The following is a 25,308-nucleotide window of genomic DNA, read 5'->3' as shown; positions in this document are numbered from 1 at the left end:
TGACATAAAATTGCTTGTAATAGTCTCTTAGGATGCTTTGTATTTCTGCAGTGTCCATTGTAACTTCTCCTTTTTCATTTCTAATTTTATTGATTTGAGTCACCTCCCTCTTTTTCTTGATGAGTCTGGCTAAAGGTTTATGAATTGTGTTTATCTACTCAAAGAACCAGCTTTTAGTTTTATTGATCTTTGTTCTTTTTTCTCTAGTTCCTTTAGGTGTAAAGTTAGATTGTTTATTTGCAATTTTTCTTGTTTCTTGATATAGGATTGTATTGCTATAAACTTCCCTCTTAGAACTGCTTTTGCTGCATCCCATAGGTTTTGCATCCTCGTGTTTTCATTGTCATTTGTCTCTAGGTGTTTTTCGATTTTCTCTTTGATTTCTTCAGTGAGCTCTTGATTATTTAGTAGTGTATTATTTAGCCTCCATGTGTTTATGTTTTTTATGTTTTCTTCCTTATAATTTATTTCTAATCTCATTTCAATTTTCTTAAATTTACTGTGGCTTGATTTGTGAAACAAGATGTGATCTATCCTGGAGAATGTTCCGTGTGCACCTGAGAAGAAAGTGTAATCTGCTGTTTTTGGATGGAATATCCTATAAATATCAATTAAATCTGTCTGGTCTCTTGTGTCATTTAAAGCTTATGTTTCGTTATTAATTTTCTGTCTGGCCTGTCCATTGGTGTGAGGTGTTAAAGTCCCCCACTATTATTGTGTTACTGCCAATTTCCTCTTTTATAGCTGTTAGCATTTGCCTTATGTATTGGGGTGCTCCTATGTAGGGTGCATATATATTTATAACTGTTATATCTTCTTCTTGGATTGATCCCTTGATCATTATGCAGTGTCCTTCCTTGTCTCTTGTAACATTCTGTATTTTGAAGTCTATTTTATCTGATATGAGTATTGCTACTCCAGCTTTCTTTTGGTTTCCATTTGCATGGAATATCTTTTTCCATTCCCTTACTTTCAGTCTGTATGTGTCCCTAGGTCTGAAGTAGGTCTCTTGGAGATAGCATATATATGGGTCTTGTTTTGTATTTATTCAGTGCGGCTGTTTCTTTTGGTTGGAGCACTTAATCCATTCACATTTAAGGTGATTATCAATATGTGTGTTCCTATTACCATTTTCTTAATTGTTTTGGGTTTGTTTCTGTAGGTCCTTTTCTTCTCTTGTGCTTCCCACTTAGAGAAGTTCCTTTAGCATTTGTTGTAGAGCTGGTTTAATGGTGCTGAATTCTCTTAGCCTTTGCTTGTCTGTAAAGCTTTTGATTTCTCCATCAAATCTGAATGAAATCCTTGCCAGGTAGAGTAATCTTGCTTGTAGATTCTTTCCTTTCATCACTTTCAATATATCGTGACACTCCCTTCTGGCTTGTAGAGTTTCTGCTGAGAAATCAGCTGTTAACCTTATGAGAGTTTCCTTGTATGTTATTTGTTGTTTTTCCCTTGCTGTTTTTGATAATTTTTCTTTGTCTTTAATTTTTGTCAGTTTGGTTACTATGTGTCTTGGCGTGTTTCTCCTTGGGTTTATCCTGCCTGGGAATCTCTGCGCTTCCTGGACTTGGGTGGATATTTCCTTTCCCACGTTAGGGAAGTTTTTCACTATAATCTCTTCAATATTTTCTTGGGTCCTTTCTCTCTCTCGTCTCCTTCTGGGACCCCTATAATGTGAATGCTGCTGTGTTTAATGTTGTCCCAGAGGTCTCTTAGGCTGTCTTCATTTCTTTTTACTCTTTTTTCTTATTCTGTTCTGCAGCAGTGAATTCCACCATTCTGTCTTCCAGGTCACTTATCCGTTCTTCTGCCTCTGTTATTCTGCTATTGATTCCTTCTAGTGTATTTTTCATTTCAGTTATTGTATTGTTCATCTCTGTTTGTTTTTTCTTTAATTCTTCTAGGTCTTTGTTAAACATTTCTTGCATATTCTTGATCTTTGCCTCCATTCTTTTTCCACGGTCCTGGACCATCTTCACCATCATTATTCTGAATTCTTTTTCTGGAAAGTTGCCTATCTCCACTTCATTTAGTTGTTTTCTGGGGTTTTATCTTGTTCTTTCATCTGGTACATAGTCCTCTGCCTTTTCATCTTGTCTATCTTTCTGTGAGTGTGGTTTTTGTTCCACAGGCTGCAGAATTGTAGTTCTTCTTGCTTCTGCTGTCTGCCGTCTTGTGGATGAGTCTATCTCAGAGGTCTGTGCAAGATTCCTGATTGGAGGGACTCTGCTCAATAATTTAAAAGCACAAGAGGTACAACAAACGAATCCTAGGAGAGCACTCAACTCAGGAGATTGGCAAGTGTACTGGGTAGATAGGAAAGTATTTTTGCCAATGGGGAGAGGAGAGTGGAATACACTTTATAAGAATAGGAATGCATCACACATCATGTTCTTTTGGCAGAGTAATTTCAACATGAAATTGATTTTCCAGATACTACAAATCATTAAATTTATATAAGAAAATATTTAGTCTGAAAAAGTACAGATTGTCAGCCATCTCTGAAATCTTTCTGTATTCCTAGGCTCTCCCACTAACAATTTTCTTGGGATTCAGCAGCTCTCTGTTCACTGACTTTTAAATGCTTTTCCAATTGGAGGCTGGAAGATGCACACCTTCATCCTTATACAGGGATTTAGGGAACACTTCACAACTCAGCTACGTTTCACACTCTCAAAGCACTCCTGCTTTGATCATTTTCCCTTATGGAACAGGGTAAATAAAACAACAAAAAACAAAAACCATGCAATTCCTTTGAGCTTCACACCTTATAAGTGTCATAAAACTGCAAATGCTTTCTTGGAGCATCCAGGTAACTTTCCCGTAAAATCTCAGGTTTTGTTAGTTTTCCTTAAACTTCAGAAGCAGGTTCTTTCCTGACATGATCTTTGGATGTCTGAGATAACATAGGGGGGGTCTGTTCTTGTGTTTACTTATCACCTGTTTCTGAACACAGAGCCCCTTTCATTTTCTTGATTGGGTCTCACCAGGATTTTACTCTGAGTAGATGCTCTGCTTCAAGGGTCATTATTTGACTCTGTTGTATACGAAGACCTGCAACAATAAATACTGTTCTACAACAGTGTCGCAAGGGGCATCTGTTTTGCACACATAACCTCCTTTCTCATAACATAAATGAACCATAAATATCAAAGCCAGAATAGATCTGAGACCACCTATGGCCCAAATATACAGAGAAATTTGACCCAGGACATCCTTAATTTGGACACAAGCAAATATAATTCCTGGACAGAATGTCTAAAAGAAAATTTAACAGGGGTTACTTTTTTGTTTGCCTATAGAGTGAAGGAGCATTCAGTATTGAAATTCACTCATTACCAAGCTGTCAGTTGAGAGCTGATCAGGGGCTGGCAAGACTGGCAAACTGTAGGAATTTGTATTCATAGGCACTGGCCTCCACATTTCCTGCACAGAGATCTCAGACTCTCTTTAAAACAGTGGGTGCCCTAACCCTTTAAGAGATTGGAATTCCATCATTTTATTTTATTTATTTTTGCAATTTATTTATTTTTGTGTACTTTTAAAAAATTTTTTATTGGAGTATAGGTGATTTACAACGTTGTGTTAGTTTCAGGTGTACAGCAAAGTGAATCTGTTATACGTATACATATATCCACTTTTTTTAAGATTCTTTTCCCATATAGGCCATTACAGAATATTAAGTAGAATTCCCTGTGCTAGTAGGTCCTCATTAGTTATTTACTTTAAATATTGTAGTGTGTATGTGTCAATCTCAATCTTCCAATTTATCCCTCCCCCCTTGCCCCCCAGTAACCATAAGTTTATTTTTTACATCTGTAACTCATTTCTGTTTTGTAGATAAGTTCATTTGTAGCCTTTTTTTAGATTCCACATATAAGCGATATCACACGATATTTGTCTTTCTCTGTCTGACGTACTTCACTCAGTATGACAATCTCCATCATTTTAGAAAGACTATGGGCCATGGCATACACTTTCCCTATCCTCCCTTCTCATTGGATTCTGTTCTCCTTCCTCCTCTGAGGTCATCATATAAGATGGACTTCACATCTCATCTGACAAGTGCCAGTGACCACAGAACGGAAGCTGTCTCTGTCTGAGACCTCAGTGTGGAGAGGGTTGGTCCTAACGCTCACACTCAGCCTTTCTTGACTTCAGTTTTCCAGGTTCATAATCTCTTCTTTGAGCTTCTAGGAGTCCTGGGTTCTAATCACTGCCCTGACACTCAGTTACTGTGAGTGATCCTGGGCTATTTCTTTCTCTCTTGGCCATGATTTCTCCATCTGAATTTTAAGCAATCTTATTTGATGCTGTACTTGAAAGCAGCAAGCAAAACTCAAATGAAAGGATTTAATATTATGATGATGATTTTCCAACCACAGGGAAAAGGGTTTCCTATGTTTGTTTCTGCTGAAGTGTTGACAGCCTGTGTCTACTGAGACACTAGTCTCCTTCGTACCCGGTGAGGTTCTTCCCATCCTCTCTGGGTTGAGGTTCACATCCTATCCTCCAGCAAGAGAGTGCTGCAAGGCTATTCAGAATAAAGATTTACTTGTGCCTCACTTCAAATGAATCTCATCCCTGTCACCCACATAAAATAGTACAGCTCAGGCTATCACCAAGAGGAAATTCCAAGTCTACTAAATGCCTTCCTGCTCATGACACAGGAGCACAAGCAAGGCTCCAAACAGGCCCTGGCTCCTGCCTCATTTTCTAGACCCACCTAGCCCAGCTTCCCCCATAGTCTCCCCTCCTGCTTCAGACACACAGGGACTTGTAGTTTTCCATTGTCCATGTTCAGAATGGCCTCTGAACTTGTATACACTGGTCTCCACTTCATTTGAAGAGCTTCCACTCATCCTTCAAAAACAGTACCCTCTCCCCCAAGAAACTTACATACCACTTTGCTACTTTTTTTTTTTTTTGCGGTACGCGGGCCTCTCACCGTTGCGGCCTCCCCAGTCGCGGAGCACAGGCTCCGGATGCGCAGGCTCAGCGGCCATGGCTCACAGGCCCAGCCGCTCCGCGGCATGTGGGATCTTCCCGGACCGGGGCATCGGCAGGCGGACTCCCAACCACTGCGCCACCAGGGAAGCCCCCACTTTGCTACTTTAAAGGAGAGGTTCCATTATCTTCTCCATCAGCATTTTTTTTTTTTTTTTTTTTGCGGTATGCGGGCCTCTCACTGTTGTGGCCTCTCCTGTTGGCGGAGCACAGGCTCTGGACGCACAGGCTCAGCAGCCATGGCTCACGGGCCCAGCTGCTCCGCGGCATGTGGGATCCTCCAGGACCGGGGCATGAACCCGTGTCCCCTGCATCGGCAGGCGGACTCTCAACCACTACGCCACCAGGGAAGCCCTCCATCAGCATTTTTGATATTCATTTTTCTCTCATTCTTCTCATTTAATTATATTAAAATCTTTTTAAAACTTAAAGATGAGTGTACATAATATACACATATACTTTTAAGAAAAACAGGAAAATGAACACCCAGATACCAATCATCTGGCTTGATTACCAACTGTTTGGAAACCTTTTGTGTGTCTTTCCCTAATTCCATTCCCTTCCCCTCTCCCAGAGGTCACCACTTTCCTGAATTTTTAAATTTTTTTATTTCTATAGAGTTTGACCACATTTGTATGTACACTTAAACAAATTACGTAGTTTTGCCTGTATTTGAATGTTATTGAATCAAATAACATATTCTTCTGACTTGCTTTTTTCATTAAACATTATAGTTTTGAGATTCATCCATGTTAATGAATACCTTAAAGTCCACTAGTTCTTTCACTGTTGTAGAGCATTCCATTGTATAAATCATTACAATATACGTACCTATTCTCCTGATGATATAGAATTTTTTTTGTCCCTATAAGAAATGCTTCTAGACATTTTTGAACGTTTTTCCTGATACAGATTACAAGTGTCTTTAAAATATATACTTAGAAATGGCAATGTTGTGTCAAAGAATATGCACATTTCAATCCACTGGGCAATGCAAAATTATATTAAAAAATGATTATACCAGTGTGTCCTTCCTTCAGTTCCATTAGTAGTATCCAGGGGTTTGGTGTTTGTTTGTTTGTTTTTTCTTAAACTTTTTGGACTTGTTTTGGATTGATTTATATCCCTCCCTGCACACTTCAGTTTTCTTCCTCTAGTGTAGCAGTTGTACATACACTTACATACTTATCTACTATCCATTATTAGCTAAATTCTAAACTCAGTCAATATTTTTAACTTCTTCTAAATAATACCAGAATTTCACATTTACTCTGACCATCCCAATTCTAAATAGTATGTTACTGTTGTCCTAAATCTTAGTTCTTTCTTGTTTCTATAACTGTACAAAGTACACATGTGATAATTATTTCATGCGGTACGTGTTTATATTTACCCATGTGGTTAACATTTTCTTTGTTTACTCTTCCTTCTTTATTCTCCAGCTTTCGTTCTGGAATTATTGTACTTCTTCCTGAAGAACTGGACATCGAATTCTAGGCCAGTTATTTTCTTCTTAGAACTTTGAAGATACTGTTCTGATATTCATTATTACTATTGAAAAGTCAGACTCAGTCTAATTGAGTTCCTTTATAAAGTATTCTGGATTTTCTTCACGCCCCCTTCCAAGGTGTTCTCTTTGTTTTTGTTGTTCTGACTGAACAATATCTGGGTGTGGAATCTTTTTAATCCTACTTGGAATTCGTTAGGTTTCTTGAATCTGAGACTTGTCGCTTCTCATAGTTATGGAACATTCTTAGCCATTTTTTCCTTTAAATACTGCTTCTATTTCAGTCTTTCTCCCTTCTATTTTGGGGTCTCTAATCAGACATAAGTTACATCTTCTCACTCTACTGCCCATATATCTTAACTTTTCTTGTGTTTTTCCTGTTATCTGTCTCACTGGGACATGTTCTGGATAATTTCAGATAAATTTTTCAGTTCACAAATTTTCTCTTCAGTTCAATCTGCAGTTAAATTTATCTTATTTATATTTATAAATATAAATTTTATAATTAAAAAAATTTTAACATGCATTTTATTTTAGCTATAGATATTATATTTCTTTTTTTCTATTTTGTATCTGCCTGATCAGTTTTGATAATATCTTATTTCTTCATTATACTTCTAATTCCTCTTTTATTTTAAAAATCATTAAAGATATTTGTTTTATATTCTGTTCCTCATAATTGAAATATCTACAGCTTTTGCTGGTAAGAATCTACATTATTTATGCCAGCTCTTATGGTGTCATTTTTCCTTGTCTATTAGTGAGTTTTGATTGTGAACTCATAATCTTTAGATCTTTATTTGGGAGTTTTTTGAGGCTTTGGTTCAAAATATATTTATCCACTTTTTTTGTTTGTTTGTTTTTTGGTTTTGGCCATGCCGCGCGGCATGTGGGATTTGTTCCCTGACCAGGGATTGAACCTGCACCCCCTGCATTGGAAGCATGGAGTCTTAACCACTGGATGGCCAGGGAGCATCTTATGCAGCTCAATATCAAAAAAACAAACAACCCAATCAAAAAATGGGTGGAAGACCTAACCAGACATTTCTCCAAAGAAGACATACAGATGGCCAACAAACACATAAAAAGATGCTCAACATCACTAATTATTAGAGAAATTCAAATCAAAACTATAATGAGGTATCACCTCACACCAGTCAGAATGACCATCATCAAAAAATCTATGAACACTAAATGCTGGAGAGGTATCACCTCACACCAGTCAGAATGACCATCATCAAAAAATCTATGAACACTAAATGCTGGAGAGGGCGTGGAGAAAAGGGAACCCTCACACATTGTTGGCGGGAATGTAAATCGATACAGCCACTATGGAGAACAGTATGGAGGTTCCTTAAAAAACTAAAAACTAAAAAGTCATATACTTTATGACCTAGCAATCCCACTACTGGGCATATACCCAGAGAAAACCATAATTCAAAAGACACATGCACCCCAATGTTCATTGCAGCACTATTTACAATAGCCAGGACATGGAAGCAACTTCAATGTCCATCAACAGAGGAATGGATAAAGAAGATGTGGTGCATATATACAATGGAATATTACTCAGCCATAAAAAGGAATGAAATTGGATCATTTGTAGAGACATGGATGGACGCAGAGACTGTCATACAGACCGAAGTAAGTCAGAAAGAGAAAAACAAATATTGTGTATTAACTCATGTATGTGGAATCTGAAAAAATTGGTATAGATGATCTTATTTACAAAGCAGAAATAGAGATGCAGACATAAAGAACAAACGTATGGATACCTAGGAGGGAATGGGGGGTGGGATGAACTGGGAGACTGGGATTGACATATATGAACTATTGATACTATGTATAAAATAGATAACTAATGAGAACCTACTGTATATAGCACAGAGAACTCTATTCACTGCTCTGTGGTGACCTAAAAGGGAAGGAAATCCAAAAAAGAGGGGATATATGTATATGTATAGCTGATTCACTTTGCTGTACAGTAGAAACTAACACAATATTGTAAAGCAACTATACTCCAATAAAAATTTTAAAAAATATATATTTATCCAGAGAAAATTTTGCTTGTCCAGAGCAGTAGCAATCTAGACTATTAAAACATAAAGCCTAGAGAGCTTTTTCTTATTTACAGAAATAAATTTAATTATGATCACAAACCCACAGGAGGGCAGGCTTAAGCTTAGGTATTATGAGAGATGTCTTTCTTTAATTTTTCTCTTTCTCTCTTTTTCCTTCCCTCCTTCCTTCCTTCTTTCCTCCCTTCCTTCCTTCCTTTCTTCCTTCCTTCCTCCCTCCCTCCCTCCCTTCCTCCCTTCCTTCCTTCCTCCCTTCCTTCCTCCCTTCTTTCCTCCCTTCCTCCCTCCCTTCCTCCCTCCCTCCCTCCCTTCCTTCCTTATCGGAACATGGCCTCACTGTATACTTTTGTAGGGTGGACTTTATCTCCTTATTGTGTCTTTCTCAAAATGTTGCTCCTCAACGCGGTCTGGATTTTGTGGGTATCTTTGACTTAGTCAACTCTGCTGAAGGCCCAGATTTCTCTCCTATGTCATAGAACCCAAGTTTCCTCATTAAAACTCAAGTTCTGAGCACTCAGAAGTCATCATACATCCCCAGAGCATTCTGGATCCTGTTCTGACTTAGCCTGTGGATTCATGCTTCTGCTCCCTTGTCATTTCTGGCTTCTGGGGAGTTTCCTTTTCTTCCACCTCAGCCACGTGCCTCAAAATAATCTTTAATATTTTAACTGCATTTAAATTGCAGACTGAAGATTTTAAAATAAATATCTAGTCTATCATATTGTCAGAAATGGAATCCCCACCCTGATAATTCTTCAGTCTTAACACTGTGACAACAATTGTCACGGTCAGTTTATTTCTCTGACTTTTTCTGAGAGCTTCTTAAAGGTAAAAACAGTGATCCCTTCATCTCTAATTCCAGTTCTTGACACAAAGTAGGGGGCTCAGTGAAAGTTGGTTGGATGAATGAAATAATACATTTTAAAACGAATAATGCAATAACCAGAGATTTCTGGATACCAAACAGAATCAGCTTATTAAACTTGGTTACCCATATTCCAGGATGACTGATTATAAATTGGATTTTTAAAGCGATCATGGTCTTCTCAGAAATTGAGCCAGTAGCAGATTCATGAGGTCTGAAACCAAGTTGAGAGTTAATTAGCTCGAATACTGAATACGCTGAGGGACTGTGGCAGTACGTGCGGGGAGGGCTGAGCCCAAGGGGCAACAAGGTAGACAGGCAGGGAGGGCTGGCCAAGCAGCTGCTTCCAACCTGCTGGAGTGGTTCTCACAGGGCCTGGGAGCCTCCAGGGAGACGGCACTGAGTGTAAATCAGAGCAAAGGGGGGGCCCCTGTGGGTCCTGCCCATGCTTGTCAGCATCGTCCGAAGGGGAGAAGTGTAACCCTTTTGCTGCCAGGAGCCTCCTCTTCTGCACAGACCCACCAGCAGACTCCAAGCGGGCAGACACTACTGATCTGTCCATTGTAGAGCAGCTGTGGCTCAGACTCTTCTGGTGGCATTAACCCAAGAACTACTGGACACAAAAGGATCCCCATGTAACACAGGGAAAGCCCCCTCCATCTGATTTCACAATTGTAATAACCAGAAACAGCCCTCTATACTCCATAGCTACCTCTGCCCTCAACCAAAGAATTCTGAATAGCTTAAAACTTCAAAGGCGAATGAATATTTGCACGGCCCCTTCTGTTACTCCCATTGTACGGCTAGATGATTAGGGACTGAAGCCACGTGTTCACTCTCAGCCCTGTCACTGCTGGGTCCCTTTTGAAGAAACCTGGGACCAGTCACCCCCTGACTGGGGACCTCGGTTTTCTCATCCATACGGTGGGGAGGGCACAGAATGCTCTTTAAGGGCCTTGCTAGCCTACGGAGTCTAGAATTCTAGGACTGAGAACTTTTTACTTCCTGATTTTATTATAGGCCACAGTTTATCTCCTACTTTGGAAACTGATAAATAGTTTCCAGTAAGACCTTCAGAATCCCCACTCCCCCAGTACACATAATGTAGGTGCATTTTCAGAGTCTGTTTTTAAGCAGTTTGCCTATGGACGTGAGGAGAGCTTTCATTACTGGTGGTAAGTATTCCAGGAGCCAGACATTTGAAAAATCACATCAAAATGAAACTGTACTCCTTCTTCCTGTGGATTTATCAAGCTTGCCTAGTTCCTTCGATTTGAGGCTTGCCTCGGGAATCCTGCATTTTCGCATGATTGTTTTTGGAGACCCAGCCAGAACGGATTCTTCCATAAAATCGCAATAGAGAACCGTTCCACTGATTCTGAGACTCAGGAACGCAAGAGGCCTGAACACCTGTTATATTTAGCTTCCCCCCAATAATTCAGATTGTCCTCATCCCCTTCCCTCACCCAATTAAACAGAGCTTCAGGGTCACAGGGATTGATTTCCTAGGACTCAGTGTCCCTGCTGTCACACAGACACACTGACGGCAGCCTTCCCTGCCTTCCCCAATTCCAGATTGCCCAGTTTTTTCAACACACCTTTAATGAGCGCACACCCAAGTGTTCAGGTGGGCACCAAGGGATACAAAGCTTCAAGAACAGGGTCTGAAGTGCCTAGTAGGGAGAGGAAGGCAGGTTGCTTTATGACTTTCAAGGTCCCAGGGCCCCTTCCCCTGTTAAAAACTTTTTAAAATTTAATTTATGTTTTTTGACTGCATTGGTATAAAGATGAATGCAGCCTGGGCTGAATTCATTATTGCATGTTCATTATTATTGGGTTCAGTTTTTCTCCTGATTGTATAAGAAATGAAAACATTATGATCTGCCCCTAATAATAGCATGGGCCCCAGGCACCACTCCTAATGGGAAAGTCAGCCCTGGACGTGGGGAGAAGGGTTGTATAAACAGAGGTGGCAAGTAAGCAGGCAGAGGCAGTGCAGTGGGAAGCCCACTGATCTCTGGGACCCCCGGGGCAGGGCCTTCTAACTCAACAAGGCGTGGGCCCTTCCCGGAGCCAGACAGTTCAATGTGAGGCCTGAATAAATGTTGAGGCTGAGGAGACAGATAGGAAGGTCTTTGGGGAAGAGCAGATGATGTGAGAGATGAAGAAGTAAGAAATGGGGACGTGTGTCCAGGGAGCTGGAAGCTGCTGGAGCAGAAGATACCAAACGGGTGGTCAGGGCTGGGGCTGGAGAAGCAGAGGGTTCAGATGGTGACAAATCTCACGGGCCCATTTAGTAGCATGAACTTTGTCCTGGACGAACAGCTGGACTTCAAAAGGAGAACAGCATGATCAGATGTCAGATGGGAAAGCCTTGGAATTACATGTACAAACTGAACTAGGCAAGGAAGCGAGGGGTGTGTGTGTGTGTGTGTGTGTGTGTACGCCTGTGCACGCTCATTCCAGGAGCAGCTAGAGGGCATATTCTGCTCCACTGGGGCCTCTTTGAAAGCCAGCAGACTTTCTTTCTTGGATGTGCTACTGGTCTGAAAGGCACAGCCTCTGACAAAGTCAGTTTTAGGAGGAGAGGCTGCACAGTACAGTCTCTGAAAATTCTTGTGAAAAAAATACAAAGTTAAAAATTTTTGTCCTGTGATATCAATGTGACAATGTTTGGTACTCTTTTCGATAGACACAGAGAGAGAACAGTCCCTCATGGAAACCCTCATCTTTCCCACCCTAGAAATAGCGCACTGTTCCCAGAGCTGGCTCTGCTCCCCTCACCCCCATAAGACTTCGTGCAAACCGTTCCTTCGCCCCACACACCTTCCCCTTCTTGGATTGCTTGCTGAACACCTGCTGCCTTTAAGACGTAGTTCAAGTGCCTCCCAAGCAAGTTTCCTGCTCTGCACTCCTGCCCCCAAGGTCTCTCCCTCCCTCCTTTGGTCTGGGACCAGGCGTGTCTTCTCCATCAGGGCACCCTCAGTGGGTACACCATGTGTGAACACGGCTGGAGCTCCACCACAAAGGCAGGTCTCTGAGGGCAGGGACTAGGTTTAAGTGTCTCTCCAAGGTTTGGGCCACTGCCCAGCACACAAGAGCTGGGCTAACCTCGGATCAATAGACCTTTTAATCGTGAAACTCTGAAGCTCACTTCACCTTAGTAAGGTGGCATCATGACTCTTGATTTTCAGCAAAGTGTCCCAAATCTGAAAAACACCCACGAAGCAGGGTTTTCGACCTTTAAGCCAAAGTACTGAAATTTCTTGTACAGAACTGCCTCTGCTTTAATCCCTCACTTTGTCAGCATTAGGTCATAAGTCTCAGACTATAGGGGCCAAAGTCACCACTGTGGGTTTATTTATTTACTATTTAATGAAATAGTTTCAAGCTCCCAATTCGTGTTGATGCATTCTATGAGAGAGGCTTTCCTAATGGGACAAAATGGAATCACGCGTGTGTTTAGAGTTCAGTTTTCCCGCTTAAAGTTTTCTGCTTTCCACAGAGGAAGACATTTAGGAAGGAGCTGAAAGTGTGGGATTCACAGATTGAATCTGGGTGACGACGGGTCCTGGGTTTGCAGAAGAAATAAAGATGATGGAGGACTCCCTGGCCCCTCAAGACCAAGTTTCTTCTGTTTGCTGAGGATGGAGGAAGAGGGCAAATGTCCTGAAAAGTCTTCACTGTGTGCCTGAGTCTGCCCGCGGGCTGCTGCCCCAGAGGCTCATTGCTCTCTCTGGCCGGCTGTGTCCCCGGACCCAGAGCAGAGAGACCCAGGCTGGCTTCAGAGCCGGGGCAGGCTGGACACGGGCATTGCTGCCCTTTACTGAGCATGCGCCGTGCACCAGGCACTGTGTGAGGGCTTTTCAGACACGGACTCTCTCATTCAGTCCTCACAGTTCCTTCATTCCAGAAGTGTTTAATAAACTGCCTCTGGGTATCATGATACCCCCTGGAGATATCCCCCAGGGATTTTTCAAATGTTTAAAACAGCAAAGTTCCAGTTCCTCACTGCGTCTGCATTATGTTTGGGAAAGTACACGCAATAATTCAATGTATAAACAAACTGAGTGTCAATGGCGCAACAGGAAAGTAAACAGGGCAGAGAGATGGAGGGCAGTATTTCATATAAAAGCAGGCCTCTGACGAGATGAGGCTTGGCAGAGAGCTGGGTGACGTGAAATGGGGAAAGTGTTTGAAGGCCCAGAGGCAACACTGTGTAGAGTAGGCTTGAAAAATTATAATCATCCTGCAAATTACTATTATTCCCACATTACGGGGAAGCCATCCCAGGCATCGTATGGCAGAGAGAGTTGTCCAAGATCACAGAACTAGTGAATGGTACTGCTGTCATTTGAACCTGAGTCTCTGACTCCAAAGCCTTTGTTCTTTCCATCCCACAGCCATGTTTCAAGGCAGCTCTCGGCGGTTGAAAAGGAAGAGCCGTGCGACCCCTGAGCTTCTCGTCCAGCCTCAAGCCCCACCCCAGGAAGCTTCCTGGCGCTTCCTCCATCCACACATCAAGCAGTGGCTACAATCGCGACGCGCCCGCCTGTAGGGGGCAGCGAGGGAAACCCCATGCCTGAGCTCCCACAATCTCACTGCAGACAGCTAAGTGGGAGGGACGCAAGTCAAGCCTGGGGAAGGTCAGAGAAGCAGACAGGCTCTCTCAACCGGGGGAGCCTGGGAAGGAGCCTGGAGGAGACAGAATACAGGCTGGGCTCGGTGAGTGAGCCCAGCAGATAACGCTTCTGGTTGGTGCCTGTCCAGCTCGCTCATCACCCTCACCTGGGGTAGCTGAGGTCATGTGATGGCCACTCATCCCTCCCCTCTTCTCATTCCCTGCTGGTAGAATGTTGTCTGTTGCTCTGACCCGACCTTGGCCACATGGTTTGCACTGGTTAATGGGAGGTGGGTGGAAGCGACAGGTGCCTGTTTTGATCTGAAGCTTTAAGAGTCAGGGCAAGGCGCCACCAGTGTCTCCATCCTGCCACTTTACCATGAGGAGAGAAACGCCCTAGAGCTGCTGGTCCCAGAATGAGCGGACATTGTAGGGGCAGACCTTAGCCCAACCCATCCTCTAGGGCCAAGCTCAGCCAACCCCGGTGTCATAGCTGACCTATCCACCTGTGGCTGTGACATGACCATGTGTTTTAATAAGCCAGTGAGATTACTGGGGTTGTACGTGACCCAAACAGGTAAACCCAGGCAAGCATCTTGGAGCACGTCTGGTCCAGTGGCTTTCGACTGACCTCCCATCAGTGTTGTCTGGGAAAGTTTTAAAACACTGTTGAGCTCAGCTCTCCAGGACTCTGCTTGAATCGTCCAGGGCTGGGCCAGACAGCAGTACTTCGGACAGATTCCCAGGCGGTTCCAGTGTGCAGCCAGGCCTGAGATGCTCCGCTTGGCCAACTTCCGGCTGCTGTACCATCTCAGTGAAAGAGAAATGACCGATGGCAGTCCTCGGAGAGCGGCAAAGCCCAGCCTGGAAGCTAAGCCTTTCTGATTCTCGCTCTCTCCCTTACTGAATGGGAAGCTTCCCTGACCTCTTCTGGCATCAGCATTCTCCACCTCCCCATGGCCTTTGAGCCCAGAGCACAACAAATACAGATCCCACCTGGTTGGCAAAAAAAAAAAAAAAAAAAAGGTAGCTGGGCACAGGACGTGAGACGTCAGCGCAGTGAGGCTATTCTGGGGACGAATCAAACCATGGGGGCTCGGGAATTGTAAGCGTTATCAGATTTTCCCAATGTCCTTTGTGCTGGATTTAGTAAGTCACCCCTTCCCCCCTGCTCCCCACTTCCCACTCCCTGCCCCCACGTGGGCCTGGACCCTGGACTATTCAGGGGGTGCCGGCTGAGTCGGGCTGAGACCTGGCCACCACCTTCCCACGGTCCACACCACTCGGTCCGGCATTTCACATGTAGCACACCCTGAAGGTAGAGTTTTCGAATGTAGTGGTAGGGAATTACCCAGATCATCATATTTTTTTTTGTCGTGGATCAAAGGCCTTTCAAATCTGACATGCTACTAAAACAAGGTCACGTGAGTATGGGCACACCAGTTTAACTGGGGGTAAAACAATGATCCTCCCTTTCCCAGCCTCTTGCAGTGGAGTTGTCCCTGGTTACTGTTCTGCCTCCGTCTCCACAGAGACTACTCTGGGCCCAGTAACCATGGTGATAGGAGAAGATGTGAGCAGATGGGAGCTCTACTTCCAGAATTTCAAGTCCTCATGTTGGGGGAAGTGTGCAGGAATGAGGGGCGGGAGAAAGAAGGGTAAGGGAGGGAGAAGTTACAGTATTTTAACCCAGGAATGGATTGCCGTGCTGGGGACAAACCAGAAGGCGTGATTTTTTTGTTGCCAAGCCAAGCTCTTCTCCTTGACCTCGATAATGATTTATTCCCCCCCTCTTCCCTTGCTGTCAGATCCTTCTAGACAATAGCATTCCTAGGGAACTGGAGACAAAAGATTTCTGTACCATGCAGAGTGGGAGGCGTTTTTTAACCACATTCAAACGTATTGCATGAATATATGTTTAATGATGTATCATTCACTTAAGAAAACAAGGGTCTGAAATCGTGTCAATTTAGATGCAGTCTGATGATGGAGTGTTGAGAGGACCACAGCCCAGGAGGCATGAAATCTAGGTTGCAAGGCAGGTTCAGTTACTCACACCCCCCGCACCCCCCGGGCAGCCTTGGGCCGGTGCCTTCTCCCGGAGACTGGGTTTGTATCTCCAAGGTGCTCTTAAGACGTCTGTTGACTTTGAAGTTACGTGAAAAAAAATCTTACTGGATGTTAAACGGAGACTTTGGGTGTCAGTTTCTGCTGAGATCCCCACAGGCTGACACCAATAAAATACGTGACAAACAACTATGCAGGGCATGTGTAAAATTGCAAAATGTGCTTTTCAGTCCTTAGCCACAAAGAAGGTTGAAGAGTAGACAGGGAAGATTTTTTGGAGAGAGTTTCAGTTTGCTGAGGATCTCTCCCAGCTCCTGGGAGAGAGGACAGTGGGTCACTCTGCCCGCCTCCCACCTGACATCCTAGGAGGGAGCATCAGTAAACCCGCTGGGAGAGCTTGACCCATGACCCTCTGGAATCGGGGGGACATAGAGACGTGTACCTGACCCAGAAAGGGGGTCATGGCTGAGTGCTACAGCCTGCGGTGGGAGCACAGTGAGAAAGACAGCGAGTTCTGGAAATAATGGGAGGAGAAGAGAAGTGGAGAGGAGGAGAGAAGCTTTAGATCGCACAAGGAGTCTGGGATTTTGTACTGTAGACCGAAATAGACTTTCTATTTGGTTTATTTATTGAGGGAGTCTGGAGAAGCTGACACCAGCCTGAGACTTCATCCAGGGGATGTGGTGGGAGGGGACATCCACTGAGAGCATTTCATGAGGAACAACGAGAGAAAATGAAGTGGCTTTCTGTTCGTGCCCTACCGTGCCAGCTCACTCAGTAAACTGGTTATGGGTTTTTATGGGCTGAATTGTGTCCCCCCAAATTCATGTATTGAAGTCCTCACTGCCAGTACCTCGAATGCAACTGCATTTGGAGACAGGGTCTTTAAAGAGGTAATTAAGTTAAAATGAGGTTATATGGATGGAACCTAATCCAATATGATCGGTCTCCTTATAGGAAAAGGCAGTTAGGACACAGGCACACGGAGAGAAAAGGCCATGTGAAGACACAGGGGGAAGGCGGTCGTCTACAAGCCAAGGAGAGAGGCCTCGGGAGAAACCAACCTTGCTGACATCTTGATCTCAGATTTCTAGCCTTCAGAACTGTGAGAAAACGTGTTATTTAAGCAGCCGGGTCTGTGACACTTGTTATGGCGGCCCTAGCAAACTAAGATATTGGCTGTGATTATTTGGGGACTTCATTGGCCTGAAAAGATGACAGGCCACACCCCCAAGGGTCTCTGCAAAGGTGTGAATTCTCGAATCTGAAAAAGGACCGGAAGTTTTGCCGCTTTGCTATCTCCTCCCCAACTCACTCTGGAATTAGCACTGACTTCAGTCATCTCTCATTTACCTGAATCATGGCTCCTGGGAGCTGGGCTGTTCCTCCACCTTGGGTCAGATACACAGAAGTTCATGGGATTTCTCCTGGTTCTCGGGACTGGAAGTCAATGCTGAGGCAGGTTCACTTGTAGGTGAGTTACGAGACTGCCTGTGCTGTGGTAGCTCAGGGTGGAGGGACAGGCCTGCTGCCGCCAAGTTTGATCAGAACCCAAACCGAACTGAATCTAAACCCAAATCCCTTCCCCACATGCTCCCCAGTTCTGAAAATGTTTTCTCCTCATGCCTCCCATGACATCCAGAGCTAGAAGGGGCCACAGAGCCCGCTCTGGCCATCACCACGGACATCTAGTACAGGATTCCCATTCATTCATTTACTCACTCATCTACCAAACTAGAATAAACTATTAAAAAGGGGGCAAGATATGCAAATAGGTGGGATTTTTATCTTTCCAGGAGCCCTCCCAAATGATTCATTTCTAGGTACAAGGACTGCTTCTAAAGGGAAAGACGCTTCCAGGAAAAATCATCTGCATTCCCAGGCGGCTGCTGCTGACGCATGGTCTGGGGGATTGCAGTGCTGTCTCCCGCTCCTGTTCTGCTCTAAGACCTCGCCAAACTGAGTCCAATATCAGGATGTCCACTGAGGACCAGCCCCACAGCCGTGGTTGCAGTAGAACAGAACTCCCCTCTCTCCATGTGGCTGGCTGGTCTTCAGGACGTAAAGCTCACTGCATGGACACACCCGATGGCTTTCTTGTCAATTCTTGCACTGTGGGATCCTCGGGTTGACTTCCTGCCACCTCTGATTGCCGAGACTAGAACACAGATCTTCTGCTGCCTAAACTGACCCCAGGAAGACAGGTGTTGCCTGAGCTCCTCCTTCGAGATGGGCTAGAGAGTGGGACAGATAGAGATGGAGCGGTAGCTTCCTTTCTGTGGCCAGAGCTGCCTGTGCATCCCTCCAAAGGACTGGTCTCCAGACATGAAGATGTTGTTGGTCCAGGTGGGAGTGCCAGGCTCCAGGGTGGTTCTTGGGAAGGAGGAATTCTGGGCAGCAGTTCTGGGACCAATCATTGACCTGATGCCTTGCTCATGAGGATGGGGGCTCCGTCAGAGCAGGAGCCATCTGGGGTGGAGATGATCTCTTCAGAGAGCCCTGGTCCTCCTCTAGCACCGGCGCTGGCTGGGGTGAATTCAGCTGAAGACCTTGCAGCAGCTATGCCAACAGGCCCTTCTGTCTCTCAGTTTCTTAATTAATCTCAGAGCTTCTGGGTCACCTGTCCTTTCTCAGACGTATCACCTACTCTGTGCTGCTCAACACCTTCCCGTTCCCTCTCTCACTACACTTTGTTCCTTGGCCTCCTGAGATGACTGGTCTGTGGGAAACAGTCTCCCACACCTCTTAGGACTCTACCAAATATTCTAGGTCCTGACGTGTCGAAGTCTGATTACCCCTGAGGACGCAGCTTCCCCACCTGCTTCCTTCCGTGGCGGCTCTGGCAGTGGGGTTGCACCTGTGGTGGATGCTCCTGGTGCCCTGTCTTGACCCCCTTATTCATACTGGGCAACAGTCTCCAAAGTGCTATATGTGTGAGTGGCCAACTGCTCACAGCTGCCCCAAATGGGGCCACCTTGTGCTGGGGGGCAATGGTTGACTGGCACAGGGTACAAAAGGCTGGCCTCTGGCCTCACACTGGAGCCAATTCGATGGTGCAATCTGTGCTCCAGAGCTCCCTAGCTCCGGAGACTAGCTCCAAGTCTCCAGGCAAGACCGCATCCTTGCTTGGCTTTCTTGCCAGCTTTATCCTGCTTCCCTCGCTCCCCTTCTCCTGCGAGCACCCCCTCAATAAATCGCTTTCATGAGAATCCCTGCCTCAGGCTCTGCTTCTCTGGAACTTGACCTAAGACAGCATCCTCCCTGCTCCTGGGAGCCGCAGTCTGTCACACAGTCTACTGCATCTTCTGGAGCTGCTGCCCCTCAGATTCTTCAACATACAATTGACTACTCACAGCCTCCCGTGCTTCTGTCTGCCCACTTCTCCTCTACCCCTCATCCTCCTGTCCATCAAAATTGCCAGTGCCCTGACCCCTCTCCTCTGCTGTCAAATCCATTCTGTCCTTCCTTCCTTTCTTCTTTAGCGTGGGCTTTAGGGTCTCTCTCTTCAATCTTCTTTGCAAACACCCTTCAGTCCTGTCCTATTGTTGTTGTTGTTGTATTTTCCTCGGGTGTCCCTAACTCTGCACCTGTGAAACCGTCTGAGCCTCCCAGGGACCTCTGGGGAAAGCCACATAGCCGTGCAGACTGCTGCCCAGTAATGTTCATGGTCTCCAACGCGAGGCTGCCAAGAAATCCTTCTGTTCCTGAGTCAAGTTTGTTTCCCATCGTAGCTATTTAAAATCTTCTTGACGGTTCTCAAACTGCCCACCCACCACTTCCCACTCCTTCCCTGAAGATAACCTGATCGTCTACTTTGCAGAGAAAATAGGTGGCGAGAATACATCTTTCTCTACTTCCTGACTTCACACCTACCGACTGCTTATATCCATTCCCATCCTTAAAAACTCCTTCTCTACAGCCAAAAAGCAAGCCCTGCTCTTCTCGTCTTGTCTCAGCTCTGACTCCTTCGCTCTTGCACGTCCTCCCCGGTGACTGTCCTCTCCTTGCCTTGCCTTTCGGTCTTTCCCTCCCTGGATCTTCCTCTGTCGCTTGAGTTGCTTCCATCTTGTGTCCACCTCTGAACCCCGCCCCGTCTCTCTCTCTTGCCTTTCACAATCAGGATGAAAGCGTCATCTATGCATCTGGAGTTTACCCCCAACCCTCCTCTGAAGCTGTGTTCACTGAGGCCCCCAAACATCTCCATGAAGCTAAACCTACCGCCACTTACCGGGATGTCCTGTCACATCTCTGTGGCTTTTACCCTCAAGCCCACCCCCTCCTACCTCGACCCTCTCTTCTGTTCTGTGAGTTCCCAGCCAGGCTCAAGCCACTTGGGCCACTTCTTCTCAGGCTCTTATACAAGCTCCTCATTCTTCTCTGACCCTAAAATGTCCCCTCTCTTTTGCCCTAACCCTCTTCTCTTTGTCCCAACATGTATTCCCAGGGGCATTGCTTCCACAGCCTCACTGAAGATTTCTGAGTCCCCGGCACTGATGGCTCACATGGGGCTTTCCATTCATCCATCTAACCACCTACCAGATATCGCTATTCAGAAATCCCACATACCCCTCAATCCCAGCATATTAAAAAGGGAACACATCATGGTTTACCCAGGACATCTTTCTCCTTCTGGGTTCCCAATCTCGGTGGGCACAGTGCATTCAATGGTGTTCTCCCCAGACATACGTCACTCTGAACCTGTGAATGGGACCTTATTTGGAGAAAAGTTTTTGCAGATGTAAGTTACTTAAAAAATCTCAAGATGAGATCATCCTGGACTAGGGTAGGCCCCACATCCAATGACAAGTGTCCTTGTAAGTGCAGGGAAGGGGAGGAGGCCACGGGAAGGGAAAGTACAGGCAGAGACTGGAGTGAGGCAACCACAAGGCAGGGATGCTGGGGGCTGCCGGCAGCCACCCACACTTAGAACAGACGCAGCAAACAGACACTCCTTCAGGGGCTCCAGAAGGAACCAACCCTGACACCATCTTGACGGTGGACTCTGGCCTGCAGAACTGTAAGAGGATACATCCCTGCTGCGCTAACCCACCCATGTTGTGATGAGTCCTGGGAAGCTGAGACAGTGGGTGGTACCACCTCCCACCGGCTGCTGGGACCCAGAGGCTGTGCATCGCTCTGACTCCCGGTCAGGCTCCACCAAGTCTCGCGGGATCTTCTGCCTTTTCTCACTTTATCGCCTCTCTCCCTCTGGGCTCCCCACCCGAGTACCGAGCTTAAGGACCTAGATGTGGATTCTGGAGTTAGAGATCCTGGGTGGTCTCTGTTACCTCCAGCGATTTATTTAACGTGGTCATATTTAGTTTCCTCACCTTTAAACTGGGTAAATAATTGTACTGGTATAGGCTGTTAAGAGGTTAAAATAGGTCACAGGTGCTGAAGAGTTTGGATGGTTCCTTTAGCCTAGTAAGCGGTCAAATGCTTTAGCTGATGTCACTACCAGCCACTGTCTATGGATTAGGGCAGGAGCCAGTGTCGGGCCTCTCATCCTCCTGGTAGTCACGCACTGACGTGTGGGCCACATTCAGCTGGAGGAATGCATCCGAAGGGCAAGTATTTCCCTGTCTCTCTCCCACCTCTGTTTCTTCCACCGCATCCCACTGTTTGGGGGTAAATCCCACGCTTTTCCATGTGGGGTGCAGGTGCTTCATGATCCGGCTGCCGCTTCTCTCTCGAGGGTCACGTCTCACGCTGGCGTCCTGTGCTTCTGCCGCTGTGAGCCCTCAGCTGCCCGCACTGCGCCCTCTTACCTGGAGGCGCTCTCCTATCCTCTCCCCTTCACTCTCCCTCTCGTGCGTGTACGGAGAAGCCAGGGAGGGCTCCCCCTAAGAAAGCAGAAGTGAAACTGGGACAGCACGCTCCCCTGACTCTCCTGCACTGGGAGAGACACCCCCTCCACGGGTTAGGCCACTCTGAGCCCACACTTCCAGCGCCCTAATCACACGACGCGATGATTGCCTAGCTACTCACCTGGGTTTCCCACACCCCGTAAGCTCCTTGAAGATGGAGGTGCTTCTCGCTCACAGATCTTTTCTAACGGCTAGCTCACCACCTGGCACACACTTAGACACCAGGGGACTATCTGTTAAAAGAATTCATTTCTTGAACACTTTCTTTAAGTCCGGCTCAGTGCTAGGTCCTCAAACACTGGATTGATAAGGTAACGTTACTGCTAAAACACATCCATCTGAAATCTCAGTGACTTCGTGCAGGGGAATGTTGTTTTCTGCTCTTATGAAAGTCACTGGTGGGAGACTAGGGATGTGGGTGGGAGAGCTCCGGTCCATGAAATTTTCAGGGAACCAGGCTGACGGATGTTCTGCCATCTTTAAAACCTGGTTTCCAAGGCCTCTCTGGCCACCAGCCTCTGGTTGGCAGGTGGGAAAGGGAGAGGACAGAGGATGATGATGTAAGAGGGCTTTACGGGCCAGGCTTCAACATGTGACCTTGCTCCCACCCTTATTCTGAGGCTGGAACTCGGTGTCACGGCCCTGCGGCAACGTAAAGGGGGCTGGAAAGCGTACCCCGGCTGGGCAGCCACTGGGGCGCTGGAGGGAAGCCAGCATCCCTGCCGTACATCCGTGGTTCCATTTAACCCTCGCTGTAACCCTGCAAGGAAGGTAAAACTGAGGCCAAGAGATGTGAGAGGACTCATTCCAAGTCTCTCAATACTGAGACCCAGGTGCGTGTAACTCTGCACGGTGCTTCCTCCATGCCTTCGTGTCTCCACTGGGCACACAGTTTACCAAGGCTGTGGGACATTCTCTCCTGCTCTGGTCTCCTGGCCCTGTCCTCTGGTCCCCCGGTGACTAACGCCAGCCCCTGGTCAACTTTGGCCATGGTGAACGTCAAGCCATCCTGGCTTTTGCTGGAACTTTCTCCAGGGTTCTGGGACCCAGCCGCATGACCATCGGTCAACTCACGCCTCACCTCACTCAGGACTGTCCTGCCCCTCGGTTTCCCTGGAAGGGAATGGCAGTAGCTATTGTGATAGGACCCTGGGAGTTCACTGCTGTTCTGAGTCAGCACCTAACCTGGAGCTACGGCTGCCCACCTTATGAAAACGAACTTCTGAAATGAGATAAAGCCTAGCTCAGTTGCTAAGTCTCCTCCCGCACGCAGAGCTGCGCTTGCACGTGAAGGGGCCCTTGGAACCCACGTCCTCTGCTTGTTTCTGGCAGAAATGGCTACTGATGCTGACACTCCCAGTACGGCATTCAAGGCCTTCGTGATGTGGACTCTGAGGTGGAAACTTCGGGTTCAATTTCCACCTCGCCTTCCCTTCCCCTCCTCGTGGCCTGAGTGGATAATTCATCAGTCCTCCCACGCTGGGCCCTTCCACGTAGCCCTGTCCTTGCACACCTGCGTCCTCAGCAGCCCAGGCCCCGTCTCCCCTGGCGTCCATCAGGGCCCTCCTCATCCTGCTAAGCAGCGCAGGCAGCCCGTGCTTCTAAGGCGCCTTCCCTGCCCCTCCTCTACGTCCCCTGTCCTTTGTCCTTCTGCTCTACAGCATTATTTTGTTTTTTTTGTGGTACGCAGGCCTCTCACTGTCGTGGCCTCTCCCGTTGCGGAGCACAGGCTCTGGACGCGCAGGCTCAGCGGCCATGGCTCACGGGCCCAGCCGCTCCGCGGCATGTGGGATCTTCCCGGACCGGGGCGCGAACCCGTGTCCCCCGCATCGGCAAGCGGACTCTCAACCACTGCGCCACCAGGGGAGCCCTGCTTTACAGCTCACAGCCTCACCCTCGTCCATCTGAACATCTATCTCCCTTCTGGATCGTGAGCCCCTGTACAGAGGCTGACTGGTTCTGGTTTGAATCTCCTCTGCTCAGCCCAATAGCGACACTGTTAAATAAGTAAGTAAAGATCCTGCGATGGAATCAGAGACTCCACAGTTGGAAGGAACGTAGAGGCCATCAGTTAAACCTTCTCATTTATCATCTGGGGAACATGTGTTGGGCTCCGAGAACTTAAGTCACGTCAAGTCGAAGTTCGGCTTGGCCGAAGTGTGCCTAGCTAGCTGGCAGTGCCTTCGGGACCATCGGCCAACAGGCTTGACAGAGAAAACCACTGCACCCCAGAATGGCTCCTTAATTGAGTCTTTCAAAGACTGCGCCCTCCTTTTCTTGTCCCTGGTGCTCTGGGGACGTCTGTCAGTGCGCTGTGGCCCGTGGATACCACTGAGATCTGGTCAAGGACAGAGCCCCGTGTCAGGGGCCAGGCTTGTTGCTTTGTCCCCTTGCTGTGGATGTGGTCATGGATGACGGCGCTGCAGAGACAGGTGGGCCCTGCAAACCCATTCTTCAGGCTGCCTCTCCTCCACGGTGGGGGGGGGGGGTCTGCTGCCGGAGGAGCAGTTGGGACCCCGCACTGGTCTTGTACAGAACTCAGGGAGCAGACGGACCCAGGAGACGCGGAGCCATGGGCCTCGGAAGAAGCCCTTCTCCAGCGCCCAGCGGTTGGTCCCTGTCCCCGAGTCCAGGCTGCCTCTTGTCCGGGCGAGCGTGGCTGGGGAGAGGGGGCGATGGACGCGGCTTGGAGGAGTGATGCAAACGGTAAGTAAAAACAACTGCGAAGGAACTGGATCCCGTCCCCACGCGGCTTCATCACATTTTTTCCTGCCATTTGATTCTGGCTCCATCTCATCTGTTTGTTTCTGATGCTTCATTGAGACCAGCTCCTCCTGAGAAATGGGAAATGACGCTGTGCATACAGCTGAGGTTTGGACAATCTCGACTCATGCTAAACTTGGGATTTGCAAACGATTTCATCAGAGAAAAATCAGTGAACAAAGAAAAAGGATGCTAAGATCTTCAAATATCCTCTGCTGTCAGCTGGTGAAACTGCAGGCTGATGTACACATAAATTACATCTTGAAGATTTCTCTCGCTCATGGTTTTACCAAAAGGATGACTTTTGCCCAAACAATGGGGCTTAGTTTTCTTTGGCTAACATTGCTGCCAGGTGGAGACCCTCCTTTTCCTGAGGCGCCCCCTTCTCTGCCTCCTTTCTGCCCTAAGTCGGGCGTCATGATCTTGCTGCAAAGCTGCCATCTGCCAGCCCGGCTCAGCTCTGCCCCCCCGCAGCCTCCAATTAAACCCAGCACCAGGCCACAGCCGCACTCATCCTCTAGATGGTCCAACCA

Source organism: Orcinus orca, chromosome 13 (genome assembly GCF_937001465.1).
Source record: "Orcinus orca chromosome 13, mOrcOrc1.1, whole genome shotgun sequence".
NCBI lineage: Eukaryota > Metazoa > Chordata > Mammalia > Artiodactyla > Delphinidae > Orcinus > Orcinus orca.
This window is presented reverse-complemented; position numbering follows the sequence as displayed.